At 35.6% G+C, this 21,002-nt stretch overlaps 1 long non-coding RNA gene and 1 pseudogene across 1 annotated transcript; both read left to right on the top strand.

Annotated features, from left to right (window-relative positions):
* The first annotated feature begins 9,698 nt into the window (after nt 1–9,698).
* On the top strand, nt 9,699–10,463 carry LOC140854333 (uncharacterized). Its single transcript, XR_012137540.1, has 2 exons — nt 9,699–9,859; nt 9,938–10,463. It is a non-coding gene; the product is annotated as an uncharacterized lncRNA (long non-coding RNA).
* Nucleotides 10,464–11,619: 1,156 nt separating this feature from the next.
* On the top strand, nt 11,620–19,577 carry LOC140854260 (protein SOSEKI 4-like; annotated as a pseudogene).
* The last annotated feature ends 1,425 nt before the right edge of the window (nt 19,578–21,002 follow it).

Consider the following 21,002-nt stretch of genomic DNA (forward strand, 5'->3'; position numbering starts at 1 on the left):
CACATGACAGGCGAGAATACTCACCACTATACTTCAAAAAAAAAAAAAAAAAAAAGACTCTAGCCCATATTAAACTAGAGGATTTAAAGAATAAAGTGAGGAGTTGGTTAAAGAAAAGCTCTCAAATTTTATGTTCTCTACTTAACCATTATTTAGGATTAAATTAATAATCCGATGACGTATCTCGTTAATCCTCTGATCAGATATCAATTCATCTTAAAATTATCGGAAGAAACTTTCACATCTAAATGAATCAGTTCATACTACTAATCTTCTTTTATTCGAGGATGAGTAAAGCTTAAATTGAAGATACGATAAGTACACTAAATAAAATATTAAAATATTAAAATTTTAATTAAATTGATCCCTACTATATAGAATTTGATATTTTTTATCTATTTTTGTAGAAAATTGATGAAGATCCAAATTGATCTGGATTCAAAATAAAATTCAAGCATTGATGGGCTAATGGGCTGTTAAGAAGGCTAGAACTATATAACAATGGCTCATGGGCTTTGGGACGTCCGCAGGCCTTTGGAAGGAAGCATCAGCGTGTGGAGGTGGCGCTGGTTCAAACAAGGCTGGCGCGAGTGGGGACCCAAGGGAGCCACAGGCGGAAACGAGTGAGGAGTGGCCGAGCTTTTTGGCTTTTGGCATGGGAACGGAAGTTGAACGCGGCGAAGTGGTGCTGGGTGCTGGCTGAAGATGATGACGCGGGAAGACCAAAAGGGGGATGCGCGCGGCATTTGAACAAAGTGGAATTCTCGTTGGGAAAAGCTGTACGCAGCACGAACGTGGATGCAAAATAAAAGGATATGCACGGCATTTAAAGCAAAAACCTGTTTCTTTTCGAAAATGAATGGCTGCGACGCGTGAAATAGCTAGTATGATGCGGTGCAACTTATGGGATGCGGGCGGCAGAAAAGAAAATTATATTTTTGGAATTTATTTAAGAGCTTTAATTTTTTACTTTATCTCCTCTTGATCTTTCAATCTCATCCGTCCATCTTCTAACCTTTATTCTTTTTATTAGTCCCACATCCAAAAAAAATATGAAAACTTCCTTCCTATCTATACCTATAAATAAAGACCAATGTTTCAACTCTTAGATATCTCTCTCCACATCATAACTCTTGTAGGGTCTCATATGATAAACGGAATCATCCATCTTTGAAATTCTTTAGCCTTATTTTTACTTTCTTCCATCTTTCCAACATACAAGAAGGAGAGTTAGCCAAGAAGAGGTATGAGAATCAGAAGGCTCCACAGAAAAAGGCTGTAAAAAGAGATCCTAGTTTAGATTTTTTTCTTCTTTTTCTTTTGTTTTAATTTTTATTTTTAACACCAAGTCCTGTTAATGGCTTAGGAGCTAAGAGTTTTGTATCAAAATTTTTATTTTAATAATAAACTAGTTTCTTTCTCTTCAATTTAATATGTGTATTTCTTTAATTTGAGCACTAGGATAGTTTAATTTCCTTGCATTTATTTTTCTTTTATTTAATTCCTGCAATCCTTTAAATTCTTACATGTTAAATTTCTACAATTAGAATAATTATTAGTTTATATTTTTCAATTAACTTTAGAACTTCAAATTAAATTATGTCTAGCTAAGCAATCCTCCTAGGATTTGTGATGAAGTTAGATCATGATTAGAAGCCCTATTCTCAAGATTTTTTTATACTTTTAATTTTTAGATTTCTTCTTCCTTCATCCCTTTTGTCAACAGACTTGATGGACTATAGTAGAGTTGGAATCCCTTCATAGTCCATATTTGATTCGGTGCTAGAAGAGTAACAGGTAAAAGACTCACAAGTTTTTCAAATCCTTTCTTCCTCTTTCTTATGGAAAACTTTAAGGGGTTATAGTTGGATTTGAGCTCTTTCATAATCCATACTTGATAACACAAGAGAAGAAGTTGAAATGAGAGTCATTTAATTAGGGTGAAAGCGAAATGCTTGATGGATCATAGTTGAGTTAAATCTCTTCATAATTGATGCATGTTTATGTTTTATATCTTAATTAAGAGACATCATAAAAGAAACCATAGAAAGGCTATCTAATTCATTGATCTAGTAAATTCAAAAATCCTAGATCTTTTAGATTATTTATTTCTGTATTTAAGTATTTTACTATTTTAGTAGTTAGTAATCCAACATAATCTATCATTTTTGTCGTAAAGCTCGCCTGAGCAAGAATTTAAATATACTTTAAAAATTTAATTTCTTATGGGATCGATTCGTACTAGCCAAACGTGCTACATTGCACACCATGCGCTTGCGGTATAATTTAAGACACATCATCGATCAATAAAGAAATATGCTAAGAAATAAATAAATAATAAATAAGTAAAATATTTTGCTATCATCATGCGTGTGCCACATCATGCCACACCACATCGCGATTCGCATGTCCAAGCCGAGCTGGGCCGGTACGTGCGTGTGAAATAGAAAATTTACATCTCCCCAAGGCCTCCCAAGCAAAGGAGGGGAAGGAAAGATGGGTTATAAATATCTAAAATAAATTAACTACAAGAAATTTGATTTTTTGCGACGAAATTTTAGCGACGAAATATTTTTCGTCGCAAAAAAGTAGGCTTTTGCAACGAAATTTAAATTTCGTCCCCAAAAACTAGGTATTTGCGACGAAAAAAATTGCGTTGCAAAAAGTTATATCTTTTGCAACGAAATTTTTTTTTGTTGCTAGAAGTTCATTTTTAGCGACGAAATTTTTTTTCGTTGCAAAAAATAATTTTTTTGGTGACGAAATATTTTTTTTCGTAGTTAAAAATTTATTTTTTGCGACAAAAAAAAAATTTATCGCCAAAAAATTATATTTTTTACGATGAAATTGATTTTTCGTTGCTAAAAAAAAGACTTTTGCGATCAATTTTATTTATATTTAGCGACGAAACTATTGCGTCGCTAAATTTTATTTTATTAAAAAAATTTTGAATATTTTGCGACAAAAATTTAAATTTCGTTGCTAGAATTGATTTTTAGCGACGAAAGTTTTTTCATCGCAAAAAATTTTTTTTTTGGCGACAGAAAAATTTTTTGTTGCTAAATTTTTTTTGCGACGAAAATAGTTACGTCGCCAAAAATTGAATTTTTAGCAATGAAATATTTGTTTCGTTGCGAGAAACTTGATTTCCCGATCATTTGCGACGAAATTAAAGTTTCGTTGTCAAAAATTAATCATTTGCGACGAAAATATTTTTGTTGCAAAAAATAAATTTTTTCGCGACAGAATATTTATTTTTAGCAACGAATTTATTTCGTCGCTAAATATTTTTTAATTAAAAATAAAACCTTTGATATCTGCCCTAATTGAAAAAACCCGCTTGATCTCCCTCCCGGCCCGATCTCCACCGCGGTCATCCAAATCTTCTCCCTCCCCGATCTCCGGCGACAGTCGTCGTTCCCCGATCGCCGGTCGTCCTTCCCGGTAAGTCCTCTCCCTCCCCACCACCATCCTCTCTCTCTCTCCCTCCCCATCGCCGTCGAGCCCTCCCTCCCCGCCACCGTCGCTGCTCGAGCCTGCCCCCCGTCGCTGATCGAGCCCACCTCCCAGCTTGCCGGCGATCTCCCTCCCGCCTCGCCACCCTCTCCTCCGCGCACCGAATCCTCCCTCTTCTCTTCCTCCTTCCCTCCGGTTCCCTCCAATCCGTCGAAACCCTAACCCTCCAATCCATAAAACGAAGGTGGCGGCCACCTCTCCTCCCTCCCTTTCCTCCTCCTTCCATGCTTTCCTCCTATTCTTCCTCGCCGGCCGCCGCCGAAATGACTACCTCCTCCTCCTATTCTTCCTCGCCGGCCAAGGATAAGGCCCTCGTCGCCTCCAAATCCCTCGTCCACATCACCACCCCCGACGAGCCTGACGCCGTCCTCGCCTTCCTCCGCCACCACGCCGGCCTCTCCCCCCGCCAGCTCCATGCCTTCGTCCGCCGCCGCCACGCCGGCCTCTCCCTCCCTTTCTCAGTCTATCTGGTTTTTTTGTTTTCGTAGGGCCGCCGCAGCCGCCGCCGCATCGCCGTCGGGCCGCCACCGCCGCGTCGCCGCCAGGCCGCCACCGTCGCGTCGCCGCCGGGCCGCCACCGCCGCGCCACCGCCGGTTGCCGCGGATTGTCACCATCACTGCTCACGATTGAAGGTGAAACCAATTTTTTAATTTATATATTTTTTTTATTTTTTTTTAATAAATTTTAGTCATTAAAAATAATTATTTATTATTTTAGTAATTAGATATAATGTTAGATATAATTATTTGTTTGATATAATTAATTTTAATCATGATTTAAAAATATTTTTAAAATATTTTTTTTTAATAATAATATATTAATTGTAGCATAAAAAAATTATAAGCCTTAGAATTTCCGTTCGAGGATAGCGTGCAAAAATCAATATTTTTTTTTATGAAAAAAATATTGGTGCTTTACACACTATTCTCGAATTGTCCTCGTGGACAGTTTGGGCACGTGAATGAATTTAATATTGCAACACATGTGCTTCTATATCGCAGAGTTTTGTCGGTATTTTCGATCATGTTCTCTGGATACATAGCACAATTTTAATGCTTGTGTATCTGGAGAACTGCGTCGAAATGCTGCCGAAATTTTTTTGGTATACAAGACATGTATTGCAATATTAAATTCTTACGTTCCTGAATGGAATAGGACCATCACCCTATAGGTAGGAGATATAAGACGTTAGTCAACTATTATTACATAAAATTGATTGTATAGTTTGCATCATAAATATGTAGGTATGGATCGTGGTTGGATGTCTTTGCGTGATAAGTTCTGTCCCGAGTATATTACGGGTGTGACGACTTTTATGAATGTGGCGTCCAATCATATTAGAGAAGATGGGAAAGCTCGTTGTCCATGTCGTCGATGTAGGAATTTATTTTGGTGTACCTTATCGGACATTCAGAATCATTTATACGAACACGGTATAGATGTGACTTACAAGAGATGGACTTGTCATGGTGAAGATTTGCCGACTAGCTCGAACATGTTGTCCAGGAGTCCCATAAATCCGTCATCAGTCGGTGGATCATGCAGTCGTGAAAGACAAACACTTGGTGAAGAAGATAGAGAAATTTTAGAGGATCTTCATCCGGAATTATTTGAAGTAAATGTAGAAGCGAGAGCAGAACATCAGCATTCCATTTCGAGACAAGAAGCTGAAGAGGACATTAATATATCTATAAATGATAGATTCGAGCGTCTATTAAGAGATGCACAAAGTGATGTTTATCTTGGTTGTAAGAAGTACTCTCTGTTGTCCGCCGTAATAAAGTTATTACACATGAAGACACTTGGTAAGTGGTCAAACAACTCGTTTAATTGGTTGCTCAAATTTTTGAAGGACTTACTGCCAGAGGGAGAGTTACTTCCGTCAAGTCATTATGAAGCCAAAAAATTATTGAAAGGACTCGGTTTGGGAGTCGATGACTTGGGCCTACGCTGTGAAAAGATACATGCATGTCCGAATGATTGTGTTCTATTTCGGAAGGATAAACAAGATCTACAAGCATGTCCAATTTGTCATTCAAGCAGATGGAAAGAAAGTCGTGGTAAGGATAAGAAGAAAAAGAAAATACCATGCAAGATTCTGCGGTACTTTTCGATTACACCACGATTGCGTCGATTGTTCATGTCGAGGCATACTGCTTGTGACATGCGGTGGCATAAGGAGGTAAATAATATGGACGATGATGTCATGAGACATCCATCAGATGGAGATGCATGGAAATATTTTGATCGTGAACATCCATGGTTTGCAGCTGATTCACGAAATGTCAGGCTAGGGTTGGCAACAGACGGATTTAATCCATATGGTAATCTTAGTATTGCTTATAGTATGTGGCCTGTTATGGTATTTCCTTATAATTTACCACCATGGAAGTGCATGAAATCACCTTTTAATCTATTGGCCTTGTTGATCCCGGGTCCCCGTGCCCCTGGAAGAGACATAGACATATTTTTAGAGCCATTGATCGAAGAGTTACAATATTTGTGGGAAGAAGGATGCGAAACATATGATCATGTTGTAGGAGGCATCTTTCGTATGCATGCAGCATTGCTTTGGACAGTTAACGATTTTCCTGCATATGGCGATATTTCTGGATGGTGTACAAAAGGGTATAAAGCATGCCCAACTTGTAACGATGATATTACATTGGACCGTATTTGCGGAAAGATTTGTTTTACCGGCCATCGACGTTTCTTGCCAGATGATCATAGATGGAGGAGAAGTCTTAAGTTCAATGGCAAGCATGAACAACGTGCGCAGCCAAGATTCTGGTCTACGGACAATATTTTAAATCAGTTACTAAACCCACAGGATGTCATATTTGGTAAGGGTCTGGCCAGCCAAGTAGGGGTGCGAACAAGTATCGGAAATTGGAGAAAAAAGAGCAAGTTGTTTGATCTTCCATATTGAAAAATGCTTCTTCTTCGACATAATCTTGACGTCATGCATATTGAAAAGAATATATTTGATAATGTATTTTATACCATTCTCAATATCGAAGGAAGAACAAAGGATACCGTGAAGGCTCGTCTTGACTTAGAGGATATGCGGATTAGAAAGGAATTACATTTGATTCGACGAGGGGATAGGCTGGTGAAGCCATTGGCATGTTATACACTGAATCGAAGAGAGAGAAATCAATTTCTTTCATATTTGAGATCAGTGAGGTTTCCTGATGGATACGCCTCAAACTTGAAACGGTGCATCAAGTCAAAAGATGGGAAAATCATCGGGATGAAAAGTCATGATTGTCATGTACTTCTACAGCATGTGCTCCCAGTTGGTTTGCGTAGATTGTTGCCGGATAATGTGTGTGATGCGTTACTTGATCTGGGAACTTATTTTCGAGACTTATGTGCGAAGACATTGAGACGAAGTCAGATCGACATATTGGAGAAGAAGATTATCATTACTCTCTGTAAGCTCGAGATGATATTCCCTCCCGCCTTCTTTGATATCATGGTGCATCTTTCTGTTCATCTTCCACATGAGGCTAGATTGGGTGGGCCAGTACATACAAGATGGATGTACCCAATTGAAAGGTAATTGCATGATATTGTAATATTTATTATTCATTGTTATATTCTTATTATATGTGATATCAATTGATAATTTATTGAATAGGGAGATGCGTGAATACAAGAGTGCCGTCACTAACAAAGCACGGCCTGAAGGTTCAATAGCAGAGGCACATGTTATGAATGAATGTCTGACGTTCTGCTCTATGTACCTTCGACGAGTGGAGACCAAATTTACAAGGCCACAGCGGAATATTGATGTTGACGAGATTCTGACCGATGGATTGTCCGTGTTCTCCAATGTTGCCCGACCATATGGTAAAAAAGATTTTCGAATGTTGACACCACAAGAAACGGATGACATGCATTGGTATGTGCTAAACAATTGCGAGGAGGTAGAAGCCTACATGATGTGAGTATATACATTTAATTTTTATTTGTTGATATATCAATGAATGCACGTGGACTCTAAATTAAAATATACATGGTATTACTGTATCACTTCAGAGAACACGAAAGTGAGCTCAGAAGAAGTAATCCTACATTAGCAGCGGCACGACATAGGAATCAATTCGCATCATGGTTTGACGAACGGGTAAGTTATGCTCATGTTCATCCATGATTAAAAGTTTGTTTATATAGTATTTATTTTGTCAAATTTAACCTGCTTATTGTTCTTTTAATTGTAGATAGCTCAGCTACGTATAGACAATCCTAGCTGTATCAGTAATGACTTAGCTGCACTTGCACGAAAACCTGACAGACGTGTATCAGTATATTCAGCATGCATAGTCAATGGTGTGTGATTCTTAACGGAAGATCGCGATCGTGATCGAACCACACAGAATTATGGAATAAGCGTGGAGGGCGAGCACAAGGGTGAAATAATAGATTTTTTTGGTGTTCTGCATGAGGTTATAGAGTTGAGATATAGTGGTCTTCGACGGATTGTGTTATTCAAGTGTCGATGGTATGACTTAGGACGACACAGGCCAATTGTTATAGATCCTCAACTCGTCAGTGTCCACACTGGTCATGTATGGTATGAAAGTGATCCTTATATTTTTGCAAAGCAAGCAAGACTAGTGTGGTATATTGATGATAACAAAATAAAAGAGCCTTGGCGAGTTGCAATAAGGGCTCAGCATAGGCATTTGTTTGATCCTGCACTTTTCACATGCCCGAACGATGAACATCTTGAGAATGAAGTCTGTGCAATTATTGAAAACGAAGCATATCAAATGCAAGCACCAGATAACATATTAGTGCCAGATGATACGATTGACATAGGACAATTACAAAGAGACGACTATGAACCTGAGGATGTTTCTGTTGTTGGATCGTCGATAAGGGCACGACACGAGCACGATCCAATAATGACTTCGTTAACGACAATGATGATAGTACTTCAGGGTCAAGTCTTCTATGACTCCCGTCGAAGATGACTATATGGACACGAGTTCAGAATCTGAGAACAATAATTAATATGAATAAGTAATTCAATTTATTTTTTTTTATTATATCATGTAATACTTGAGTTTTTTTGATTACTTACTGATTTAAATTATTTTAATCATTGCAGCATCATGACTGTCCTGGACGTAGACATTCATGGGGTAGGCAGCAGGCTCCGCTTGATGATACACATCCTCACTTTAGCATTTTGCATGATGAGTCAGAGGATTTAGATGAGACTCAGTTGCCCGAGTCCACAGAGCCGCCTAGTGCTCAGCCAGAGCTTGCCCAGCCGGAGGCCATGGTACCGCAGCATCATCCCTTACAGGTACATCTCTATCAATTTATAAACCATATATATTTTTTTGTTATATGCATTTAGTGATACATGATATATGTTCATTTCATCAATTTTTACATGTAGGAACACAGCATCGACGTGCAGTGCGTGGTCCTAGTAGGGGTCTTGTTTTGGAAAAATATGTGCATACACACAATGAAAAACGAAGGTACATATATTTCGAGATCATCCGGTTGGCACAGAGGCTAGTATCGTCGCAAATGAGATCAGTTTGTATATGTGGAATCATTTTCCGTGGGCTGCTGAAAGTTTCAAGCATGTAGCTCCTCGATACCGTGATGCTCTATCTCTCACATCAGGGTAAGAATTAAATTTGGATGTCTTGCATATCATTACATGATCCATATTATTTTTGGTTATATAAATAAATTTTTTATTATATGAATAATTTCATGTATTTGCTTTTTGGTATGATTACTGTGTAGGATAATATTGACTTCGAGGATTGCACTGACGAAGAAGTGACGGCATGTATTCTCAAAATGGCTGCAAATAGATACAGAGATCGGCGATGTAGGCTTCATAAATACTGCAATGAGCTGCAGGCGAAGGGGATTGATCCTGTGACCCAGCCATACAGAAATTGGGCTGGGTCTAGTGACGATTGGCGGTGGTTATGTGAGCATTTTGGAAGTGAGGCATTTCAGGTATGTCTAGTGTTTCAAGTTTTTTTAATTATGTTATGTCCTTTATTGGTTATAATGTATGTATTTTGTAGCGACGATCGGAGGCGAATAAGGTGAATAGGAGCAAGATTGATTCTATTCACACGCAAGGAAGTGCCTCTTTTGCACAGGGAATGAAAGGATGGTACGTAACTACATTTGCAATCATACTTTGTAACTTTTTATTAAATATTTATATTATTTTGATATCTTTTTTTTCTTTTTTTTTTGTTTGAACAGGGACTATCCGGAGTCGACGCCTATGCTAAATTCTATCAAAACAAGAGTGGCGAGTTCGTGACCGAGGAGGCGAGGCAGCGTCATGTAAGTATCATTACTCTACATTTTGAATACTTTTAAAGAGTTTGAAAAAATTTATGATTTATTTGGTTTATTGTGAAGGAAAAAATGTTAGAATTGAGAGAGCAGGCGACGAGGGAGGTGGGATCTGATGGTGATACTGGATCGCAGCAGGTTTGTTTGATGACAGATGATACGATTTTGGATACCGTCCTCGGGCGACAGCTAGGATCTGATCATAGCATGCGGTCCAAAAAATCACGCAGTTCGTCATCCGGCCGGTCTGATGATGCATCGGTGCCAGAGGCAGTTAGGACATCCATGAGCATGATGCAAGATCAGATTAGTTACTGGATGAATCGTAGTCAGACGCTCGAGAGGATCGTAGCTGCGGTGGTGGGACGGCTCGGTATTGATGCTTCTGAGTTAGCACCTCTACAGTCACATGATGCCGCCTCTGCACCACCATCGCGACACATATCGGGTCAGGGATCGATGCCTGGAGGAGGGAACGAGGCCAATGAGTCAGATCATACTTAGTTTGTACTTATTTTAAATTTAAAATGGTGTATGGACTTATATTTTTGTATATGACAAAGATGGTTATGAAACTTTTTGATACTTAAAATTGGTCTTTTGACTTAGAATATTTTTATTGTGTTAACATACTGTTTATTTAAAATATTTTGATCAGATAATTTGTATTTGAGCAGGTTTTTTTGGAAAATTAATAAAAATTTTATTTTTTATCCAAAATTTATTTTAGCGACGAAATATTAATTTCGTCGCAAAAAAATTTGTGAATCCAAAAAAGTAAAACTTTTATTATTCATTGCGACGAAATTTTTTATTTCGTTGCTATTTTTGCGACGAAAAAATAGTTTCGTCGCTAAAAATTATAACTTTTTGCGATGAAATTTTTATTTCGTCGCAATTATGGCGACGAATATTTTTATTTCGTCGCCCTTATAGCGACGAAATTATTATTTCGTCGCCATTATAGCGACGAAATTTTTTTTTCATCGCAATTATTGTGACGAAATTATTTCGTTGCTATTTTTGCGACGAAAAAATAGTTTCGTCGCTAAAAATTTAAACTTTTTGCAACGAAATTTTTATTTCGTCGCAATTATGGCGACGCATTTTTTATTTCGTCGTAATTATGGCGACGAATTTTTTTATTTCGTCGCCCTTCTAGCGATGAAATTTTTATTTCGTTGCTATTATAGCGACGAAATTTTTTTTTCGTCGCAATTATAGCGACGAACATTTTTTTCGTCGCAATTTTTGCGATGAAATTTTTGCGACAAATTATTTTGCGACGAAATCCGTCGCTAAGTTTTGCGACGAATTTCATTTTCGTCGCAAAAAATAAGAAAAAATTTTTTTAATCAAAATATTTAGCGACGAAATTTTTTTCGTTGCAATTTTAGCGACGAAAATTTAAGCTCTTGCGACAAAATATTTTCATCACTAATACAATACATAACTTCGTCGTCTGGGTTTACTATTTTTTACGACGAAATAAAATATTTTCGTCGCTAAGGTCTTTTGCTACGAGGCTTTCTCTACAAATTTTTAGCGACGATATATTTTGTCGCAAATACGTTTAGCGACGAAAATATGATTTTTAGCGACGAAAAAATTTCGTCGCAAAAAATCAAATTTCTTGTAGTGATACTTTCAGGTTCCTATCAGGATCGGGCACAATTGTGGAAGGCCACCATTGGGCTCCACCTCATATGTCAGTAGAATAACCTAAATGAAAGCTAAGATAAGAAGAAATGCGTAATCTTGTTTTTTTGCTCTCGTTTGGTGGTTTTCTTGGTTTCTTTGATAGATTTCGTTAATCGTCTCAATGCTGAGAGGAAAGGTATGGCTGTCATGAATCCGTGGTCCTATAAGAGGTAATGAAGAAGTTCCAATGATAAATAAAAACTTTTTTCTTCATTGATGGGTTGATCTGATGCATTGGAATGGTAATATAGGAGCTATATTATGATCGTTAGAATCTCATCTATTATAGAATCTTAGATATTACAACTGTCATATATTGCATGCAGAATCTCGATATATTAGTAAGTAATAGCATTTTGGATATCTATATAGTGTACGCCGAATCTTGATATGCCAATCTATATCCTTCCAAAGCTCATGAGATCCGGTTGTCGTATTCACATTTAGTATATGTATCAAATTATGGGATTTTGTTGTTGTATTCTACTATATCTAATCCTAAATCAAGAAGTTTAACTTGTATATAAAGCTTATTAGTACCATGAACATGCAAGTAATTCAAATCTCATTTTCAATACAAACTTTTGGAGCAACAAGTATGGATTTTTGCAGCATGACCTTTCCAAGGTTGATCTTGTGCTCCCAGCTCATGGGAATGAGTTTGTCCTTGAGGGTTCTGATCGATCTCTTGGATCAATCTCTTAAGGAACTTCAAAATAAAATTTAGAAAAAAAAACTGGCAAAAGTTTTTTTTTTTTTTTTGAATTGGTTATTGAAATAGAAAACTAAGATGCTGCATTTGGACTCCCAGAACTGTTCTCTTTTTCTTCCGCTTGTTTTTATCGGATTCATCACGGCAATGGCGAAGCCCACTCGACTGGAAAACCCTACATTTTCTAGAATCCAGGAAGCTGCTGCTTCTGCTTCCCCTCTCACCACTGTCATTAAAGCGGCCAAACCTCCACCTTCATCACCTACTTTTCGTGACGATGAGTAGCCTCCCTCATCTCATAGGGCAGGTTTCTCTGGCAACATATCACTGGAACTTGGACCCACAAGACCTCCCCCATGGGACGTAAATTCCCCCGGGGACTGACGACAGAGGTGGAAGGAGGGCCCTTGGAGGTCGTGATACCTGCATTCGAGGCGTATCGACTTATGATGGCATATGGGAAATGATGTCTTCTGGCCTGAGATGGATGCGCATAAGATCTCTTAGCCACCGACTACATGGAGTTCATTTTTCTCCAGCGGAAAGACAGACATGGGAGCAGATGCCAGTAAGATGAACAGCTTCATGATACTCCCGGGGGAAGTGCTTAAGGAATCTGAGGTTGATGGGACTGAGAATGGAAGACAAGGAGTACTACAATGGGAGCTTGATAGAAGCACAAAGAGGAAGCAGGGCAAGGCATGCCCATTCTGAAGTGCTCTTCTTCCAACAGTGCAGACAAGTGAGCTGGAATTTTTTCTTCTCACTTTCATACTTAATTTTATATACTACATTTTCTTTGTGTTTGTGGCAGTTGCCTGAAGATTCTTTGTTAATTTGAATCTGTACTAGCACAAAATACTCCGTAAAATCTGAATTACTACTGAGATGAAAATGAGTGAATTAAGTAGGTAGTTGTGTTTTGTACTAGTTGTAAGATAAAATATGCTAGATTCTTATTAGAGTTCAGGACTCTTATATCATATAGTTTTCTCTTTGGATACCGTTTACGGAAGTACTTCTTATGGTAGAATAGATTCCTGGTTGTTAAAGTTTTATGTTGCATTTTCTTGTTCTTTTGGATGAATCAGCTAGATATTTGAAAATCTGCTTTCCTGAAAAAAAAATCACATATAAATGAATTGCTTGTCAAAACAAATTACCATTAGGGGACGTTTGGTATGCATAATCCACTCGGGGTCAAGAGTGATATGGATGGAGCTGATGAGATTACTATATTTAGTTGCATCATGGTGATCCTACATGGCAGTGATTTCAAATCATCCTCTTTACAAATCACCGTCCAATGCGGTGATAAACAATCTACTCTTGAGGATGGGTATCCAACATTACTCTATCACAATGATTTTATATTAAAATATGTTAACCAAAATATCCTCGCAATCGAAACTTTCGAAAAGAAAAAATCATTTTTTTAGTTATGATATTTTTTCCGCATGTATGGGTGGGTACTCGAGGAGTCTGCTCCACGAAAGAGAAATAACGCATGCTGATACTTGGGGCGTCATCTCCATGAAAGAGAAAGAAATCTTTCTTCCTCTTATTTTCTGATTAAAAAGAGAAAAAGTTTATTTGGTTTTGTTCTAAACTTTTTTTTACCCCAATTCTCAATCCCAACTCCCAAAGCAGCATAATTCGAAGTGGCATTTCCTCAACCCAATCACGAGGCTTTCCTTTTGTTCCATCTCTTCTTATCATTTTTTCTTTTTGGTTTCTATATGAAGTTTATGTTTCTAGTTGTATCTAGCTAAATACTATATTTTTTTTTAATCTTCGGTCCATAACTAAAGTGTCACTTTTTAAATAAATATTATAGTTAGTCAATTTGTTTAGTAGATAACATAAAAAAAATTTATTTGAGATATATCGGAGGTATTTTTGGTATTATATAGTCGGTAATATTGGATTCCCGTAGCATACCAAACAAGTTACTTGTATACATCTAGAGATCTTTAATCACTACACTATGGCAAACCAAACATCATAATCTTAGATCATTAGAGATTAGATCACCTTAGGATTTGGATCATTAGGATCTTGGATCACCATGGTGATCCAAGTTGAGTCACCAAACGCCCCTTTAGCTTTTCTGTCAAATGAACGATATCTTGCTTTGACTAACTATACTACTTTTGGATTTAGACTTTGGCAACAGTGATTCTGCATGGGGACATAAGAGTTCCTCCCTCCTTCCTATAGAGCAGCTAATATATACAATTAAAAGTAGCTCTTTTTATCTGGGGGGCTTTTGATTTTCTAGTTTTCAGATATGGGTATTATTCATGAGGAAAGATGGATGCCATTTTCGTAGAATCAGGAAGTGGTTCAGGGTTCCGTGGATCTGATGATGCCCTTTTACATTTTTGGACTAACAGGGTAAAGCTGTAAAGGTGATGCTTGGAATGATAACATGATAATTTATATTCTCTCTGATTGCTGTTCTTTGCAAGGGGACACTGAAGTTTGGGGCCTGGGGTGCATTGACAGCTTAGATAGTTGCTTGTTTGACCTTCCCTTAATGCTTATTTCTTGTACAAATGTTAGATGAGAACATGACGTGGCACCAGAAAAAAAAAAAAAAAATCTCAAGAAAGCAAATGGAAAAGGAAAATAAAATAAAAAAATAAAGAAATCAAGGGAAAGAAAAACAATCCATTTTAGGATTTTCAATTTGTCATTCCAAGCTACTCCTTCAATACAATAGGTAGGAGTTTTTAAATAAACTTTTAAATAAGATAGAAACAAGACAAAATCTCTTTAAGATGGAAACAAATTTTTTTCGCAATATGAAAACAAGATAAAATCTCTCAAATAAGATGGAAATAAAACAAAATCTCTCTATAATAGAAAGAAGATAAAATCTCTCATATATCTCTCAATTATTCAAAATCCCACAATTCTTAAATTACGATGTCTCTGTCTAAAATAAGTGCAGAATTTCTGATTCACATTATTTCCTTCCAGCTAGAAAGAACTAACCTCTGGCAAGAACTTGCTGTGTAACTCATCCTCATGAACCCAAGTAGTATCATAATCTGACCGGTCCTGCTATTTAACTAAAAATCTTTGAAATCCATCTTGAGCAGAAGAAATAATCTCATCAATAATAATATACTCAATACGATCCGATGATCACGATGGTAGTGAAAGAAGAACTATGACCGGCACTAAAGATGAAGTAGTGCAACTGGTAGAAACATCTTCATGCATAGTAGGAAGCTTTAATGTGTCCCAATAAGAAAATAAATCCATAATACTAAAAATTAGACTAAATTTTAAATTAGAATGTAGCTCTAAATAATAAGCATTAGATCCAAGTTTACATAAAAAGTGAAAGGGATCGGTAACTCAAGAATGCAATTTCTTGAATGAATGTTTAGGATAATATTCTGGATGAATATGAGCCATCACACAATCTCCCTCAGTAAATTCTACTTTTTATCATGAGCATGAATAGAAAGTTTATATTTTTTAATGCTCGTAACAATCTTTCACCAAATATCAACATGAATGTCATGAATATATTGAGCAAAAGAGATGGCAAGCTCAGATTTATGATTATCTATAGGTAAAAGAATAAGATCAATTGGTTGACGGGGATTAAAGCTATGAATAATTTCAAAAAGATTCTTGCCAGTAAACCATTTCACTGAGCTATTATAGGCAAAAATGATAAGAATCAAAAATTTCATACTTATTTTAGGTGGAGACATCGTAATTTAGGAATTATGAGATTTTGAATAATGGAGAGATATTTGAGAGATTTTATCTTATTTTTATTTTAAAGAGATTTTATCTTATTTTCATATTGAGAGAAAATATTATTTCTATTTTAGAGAAATTTTTTTTTTATTTTTATCTTATTTGAGAGATTTTATATTGTTTCCATATTGAAAGAGATTCTATCTTGTCTTCATTTTAGAGAGATTTTATCTTGTTTCTATTTTATTTGAGAGTCTATTTAAAAACTCCTATTGTATTGAAGGGATAGCTTAGAATGACAAATTAAAAATTCTAAAGTGTGATGTTTTTTTTTCTCTTGATTTCTTAATTTTTTTTTATTTTATTTTTCTTTTCTATTTGCTTTCTTAATTTTTTTTTTTTGATCTAGGGAAGTATGAAATAAAAGAAAGCATCTAAGCAATTGTAGAAGTTACCAATAATTTGAAAAAGTCACAAAGTTCAATGAAAGAACCATAACTTATATGAGACGAGATCAATTACCTTAAATAGATTTGCACAGTGTGCAAAAAATGATCTGACAGTGCTCTGATACCAAATCGATGTGGCACCAAAAAAAAAACTCAAGAAAGCAAATAAGAAAGAAAAATAAAATGAAAGAAAAATAAAAAAAAATCAAGAGAAAGAAAAAAAGCCCACTTTAAGATTTTTAATTTTTCATTTCAAGCTGCCTCTTCAATATAATAGGAGTCTTTACATAGACTTTCAAATGAGATAAAAATAAGATAAATTTTTTTCTAAGATAAAAATAAGATAAAATCTCTCTCAATATAGAAATAAGATAAAATCTCTTTAAGATAGAAATAAATTTTTTTCTCAATATGAAAACAAGATAAAATCTCTCAAATAAGATGCAAACAAGATAAAATCTCTCTAAGATGGAAACAAGATGAATCTCTTAAATATCTTTCAAATATTCAAAATCCCATAATTTCTAAATTACGATATCTTTGCCTAAAATAAGTGTAGAATTTTTGATTCTCATCATTTTTTTCTAGCTCGAAAGAACTCGTTTCTGACAAGAAATTATGGTATAACTGATCCTCATAAACCTAAGTAGCATTTGAATCTAGCCGGTCCAGTCATTTAATCAAAAATCTTTAAAATCCACCATGAATAGAAGAAACAATCTCATCAATGATACTACGCTCAATATAGTCTAGTGACGACGATAGAAGTGAAGGAAGAACTGGGACTGGTGCTGAAGATGAAGTAATGCAATGGTAAGAATACCTACACACACAGTAGGATGCTCAAATATGCCCCGATAAGGAAACAAGTCTCCAATATTAAAAACTAGACTAAATTTTAAATCAAAAGGTAACTCTAAATTGTAAGCATTGGATCAAAGTTTTACGAAGGATGCAACGGGGACTAATAGCTCAAGTATGCAATTTCTTGGACTAATATTTGGGATAACATTCTAGACAAATACGAGCCATCATATAGTATCCTCATTAAACTCCACATTCCTATAATGAGCATCGGTAGGAAGTTTATATTTTTTGATGTTCTTTGCAATCTTTCGTTGAATATCGGCATGAGTGTCATGAATATATTGAGCAAAAGAGTTGACAGTGATTATCTAGAGGTAAAGGAGCAAGGTCAATGGATTGATGAGGATTAAAGTAATAAACAATTTCAAAAAGGCTCTTGCCAGTAGACCAATTTACTAAGCTGTTATAGGTAAAAATGATGAGAATCAGAAATTTTGCACTTATTTTAGCCAAAGATGTCATAATTTAAAAATTATAAGATTTTGAATAATGAGAATATTTGAGAGATTTTATCTTGTTTCAATATTGAGAAAAAATCTTGCTTCCATCTTAGAAAGATTTTATTTATTTCTATGTTATTTGAGAGATTTTTTCTTATTTCCATATGAGAGAGATTTTATCTTATTTTATCCAAGAGAGATTTTATTTTATTTTCATCTTATTAGTCCATTTAAAGACTCCTATTGTATTGAAGGGGCAATTTAGAACGACAAATTAAAAACCCTAAAGTGGACTATTTTTTCTCTCTTGATTTCTTTATTTTTCTTTCATGTTATTTTCTTTCCTATTTGCTTTCTTGAGTTTTTTTTTAGGGGGAGGTTGGGAAAACATAAAATAAAAAAGAGGATCTAAGCAATCGTGAAGCTATCCACAATTTGAAGAATTATAAGGTTCATACCTTATATAAGATGAGATTAATTATCTCAAATTGATTTGCATTGTGCATAGAAAGTGATCTGACAAGGCTCTGATACCAATTGATGTGATACCCCCCAAAAAAACTCAAAAAATCAAATAAAAAAGAAAAATAAAATGAAAGAAAAATAAAGAAATCAAGAGAAAGAAAAATAGTCTATTTTAAGATTTTTAATTTGTCATTCCAAGCTGCCTTCAATACAATAGAAGTTTTCAATAGATTCCCAAATAAGTTGAAAATAAGATAAAATCTCTCTAAGATGGAAACAAGATAAAATCTCTCTCAATATAGAAACCAGATAAAATCTCTCAGATAAGATAGAACAAAATAAAATTTCTCTAAAATGGAAACAAGATCTTCTCTCAATATAGAACCAGATAAAATCTAAATGAAACAATCTAAAATCTATAAAAATAAGATAAAATTTCTCAAATATCTCTTAATTATTTAAAATCTCATAATTTCTAAATTACGATGTCTCCGTGCAATTCTTGATTTCCATCAGAACAACTTCTTATGAATTCCATTTGTACAAATTAATAGAAGCACCAAGTCTGCAAGATCGTATTTTAATTCATCATCTATGCAAAGTTTTTTTTTTTTTTTTTAAATCTAGATGTACACTGCCCAGTAGACTGCTGTTCTACCTTAATGAATTCAATGCCCTATTTAGTTTTCACTCTTGTAGATGGCCGAGAGGATAAACCAGGAATTGCCATATGGACTACTTTTTAGAAAATTTCAGTTTATAGATTTTGCTCTTATTGTTTTGTCCTTCCCAGTTGCTATTCATTTTGCTGTTGATTCTCTTGGTGGATTGAAATATTCTTGATTTTTATATTACTGTAGCAATTAATACTAATAAATCCAGAATATGCCGGAGCTGCAAGTCACCAAATGCAAACAAGGATAAGGAAAAGGTAGTGGATTTGTCACGATCAAAATGCCTCCCCCAAACAATTAAATTGACATCCAACAAGCAGCCCAAGAAAGAAACAATGAGCTCACTTATTTCAGATGGCCTAAGGAACTCTTCAGCTGGGGCAGAGAGTCATCTAAGGTTGCAAGCAGAAGAATAACTGATGCTTCCTCGGTAAAAGGTACACACCTGCGGTTAGAATCATTCAGCGAAGAAAAAGCATTAGGTGAGCAAGAAGATTGAGGAAAGTTAAGTTCAACAGCATCATTTGCCCTCCCCCAACATATTTATGGTCGTAAGGTTACTTCTGTCTCTTCATGGAGAATGTGTTAATTTATTCCAGCAGGCTTACTTCGGGGGCTCAGGTGATAATTCAATCTAGAACACCATGCAATGACAGTAGAGATGGATCTGTTTGATAGGTGGAGTGTCCTCATGCACACTCTAGATAGCTTTGTAGAGGAGACCTGGTTTGTGATTTTCAACATGATTGTAAGTGCATTTTAGGTCAATTTATAGAGTACTAGGTAGTTTTTAGATCATTTTCATGGTAGACAAGGTTTAATAGTACCTAACTGGTGTCTTTCTGACAACCACTGTTTTGTTCACAATTTTTTGTTTTTTGTAAACTGCCTCTAGAATGTATCCTTTGTTTACCTAATCGATAACCATTAAGCCTTCTCCCATCTAATTATTGTCAACTTTATGGATCCTTTCTTTGCAAATTAATTATTTCAAGAAAGGCCTTTATCAAGAATAGTATATGTTTGGACTGGCACAAAGTTCATGGGATGCCCAGATTGTCAGGGGAACAAAAGAAATGCATTTTATTTGTTGTTCTTCACCATTAGACTGCATGTTCTTGAAATCTTAGCTTAACTATACAAAGTTTCTCTCGCATTAGATTCTTGTAATGTAGAATTGTATTCTTCCTTTGAGAGCTGTAATGTAATGAGTTGTTTTCTCTCCTGCATTTTCAGATGCTCAAAGTTTGGGATGTTGCCACTCTTCTGGTATTCTGATGATTTATTAATATTCTCAGAGAAGCTCTTTTTTTTTTGGGTGTCTTTGAAGAAGCAGCTGCTACTATGATAATCATGGAAAATCTGCTCGATCAGATATCAATCTTTAGGATCAGGGACTTCATGGTCCTAGACATAAGCTGTAGGTGCAACAATTTACACTTAAGATATATTGGCTAGGTCCTGAAACCTCCAACAATGAAGTGAGGACTTATTTTGGTGAGGATTTATTTTCTTTCTTTTCTTGGTAAATTATTGTCCTTTTAATGATGAAGAATTTAATTTTTGGAGTTTTTAAATGGTAACTAAATGTTAAGGTATGCGGATATTAACACTATTTGTATGAAATATGAACTATGTTATATTATATTGATATACCTACTATGCTTTATTGATGCTATTTTTACATTTATGTATAAAATATGCACACATTTATTGATTGTCCATCCTAGCTGCACTGAAGCATATCCTACTTTTGCAAGGTTCATTAAGTCCCCTGTGGATATCATGTTGTATTCATATCCCATATCTATGTTCATACTTCGTGGGACATCAGTTACAAAGAAAACGAGAGTAAGAATACCGGTTTGCAGGTTGGAAACAGTCGGTAAGCATCGGCTTTAGAGGGGCCTGTGACCCATGAGCATGACGTTGCCTGAAAGGTGTCCTATAAATTTTTGCAAAGGGGTCTATGAACAGGATCAATACCTAAATATAGGCAAAACAAGGCAATTTTTATTTGAACAATATTAATAAAAAATATAAAAATAATATTTTTTATAAAATATTTATCAAAATACTGTCTAAAATAAAATTATCCTA

This window comes from Elaeis guineensis, chromosome 16 (genome assembly GCF_000442705.2).
Source record: "Elaeis guineensis isolate ETL-2024a chromosome 16, EG11, whole genome shotgun sequence".
NCBI lineage: Eukaryota > Viridiplantae > Streptophyta > Magnoliopsida > Arecales > Arecaceae > Elaeis > Elaeis guineensis.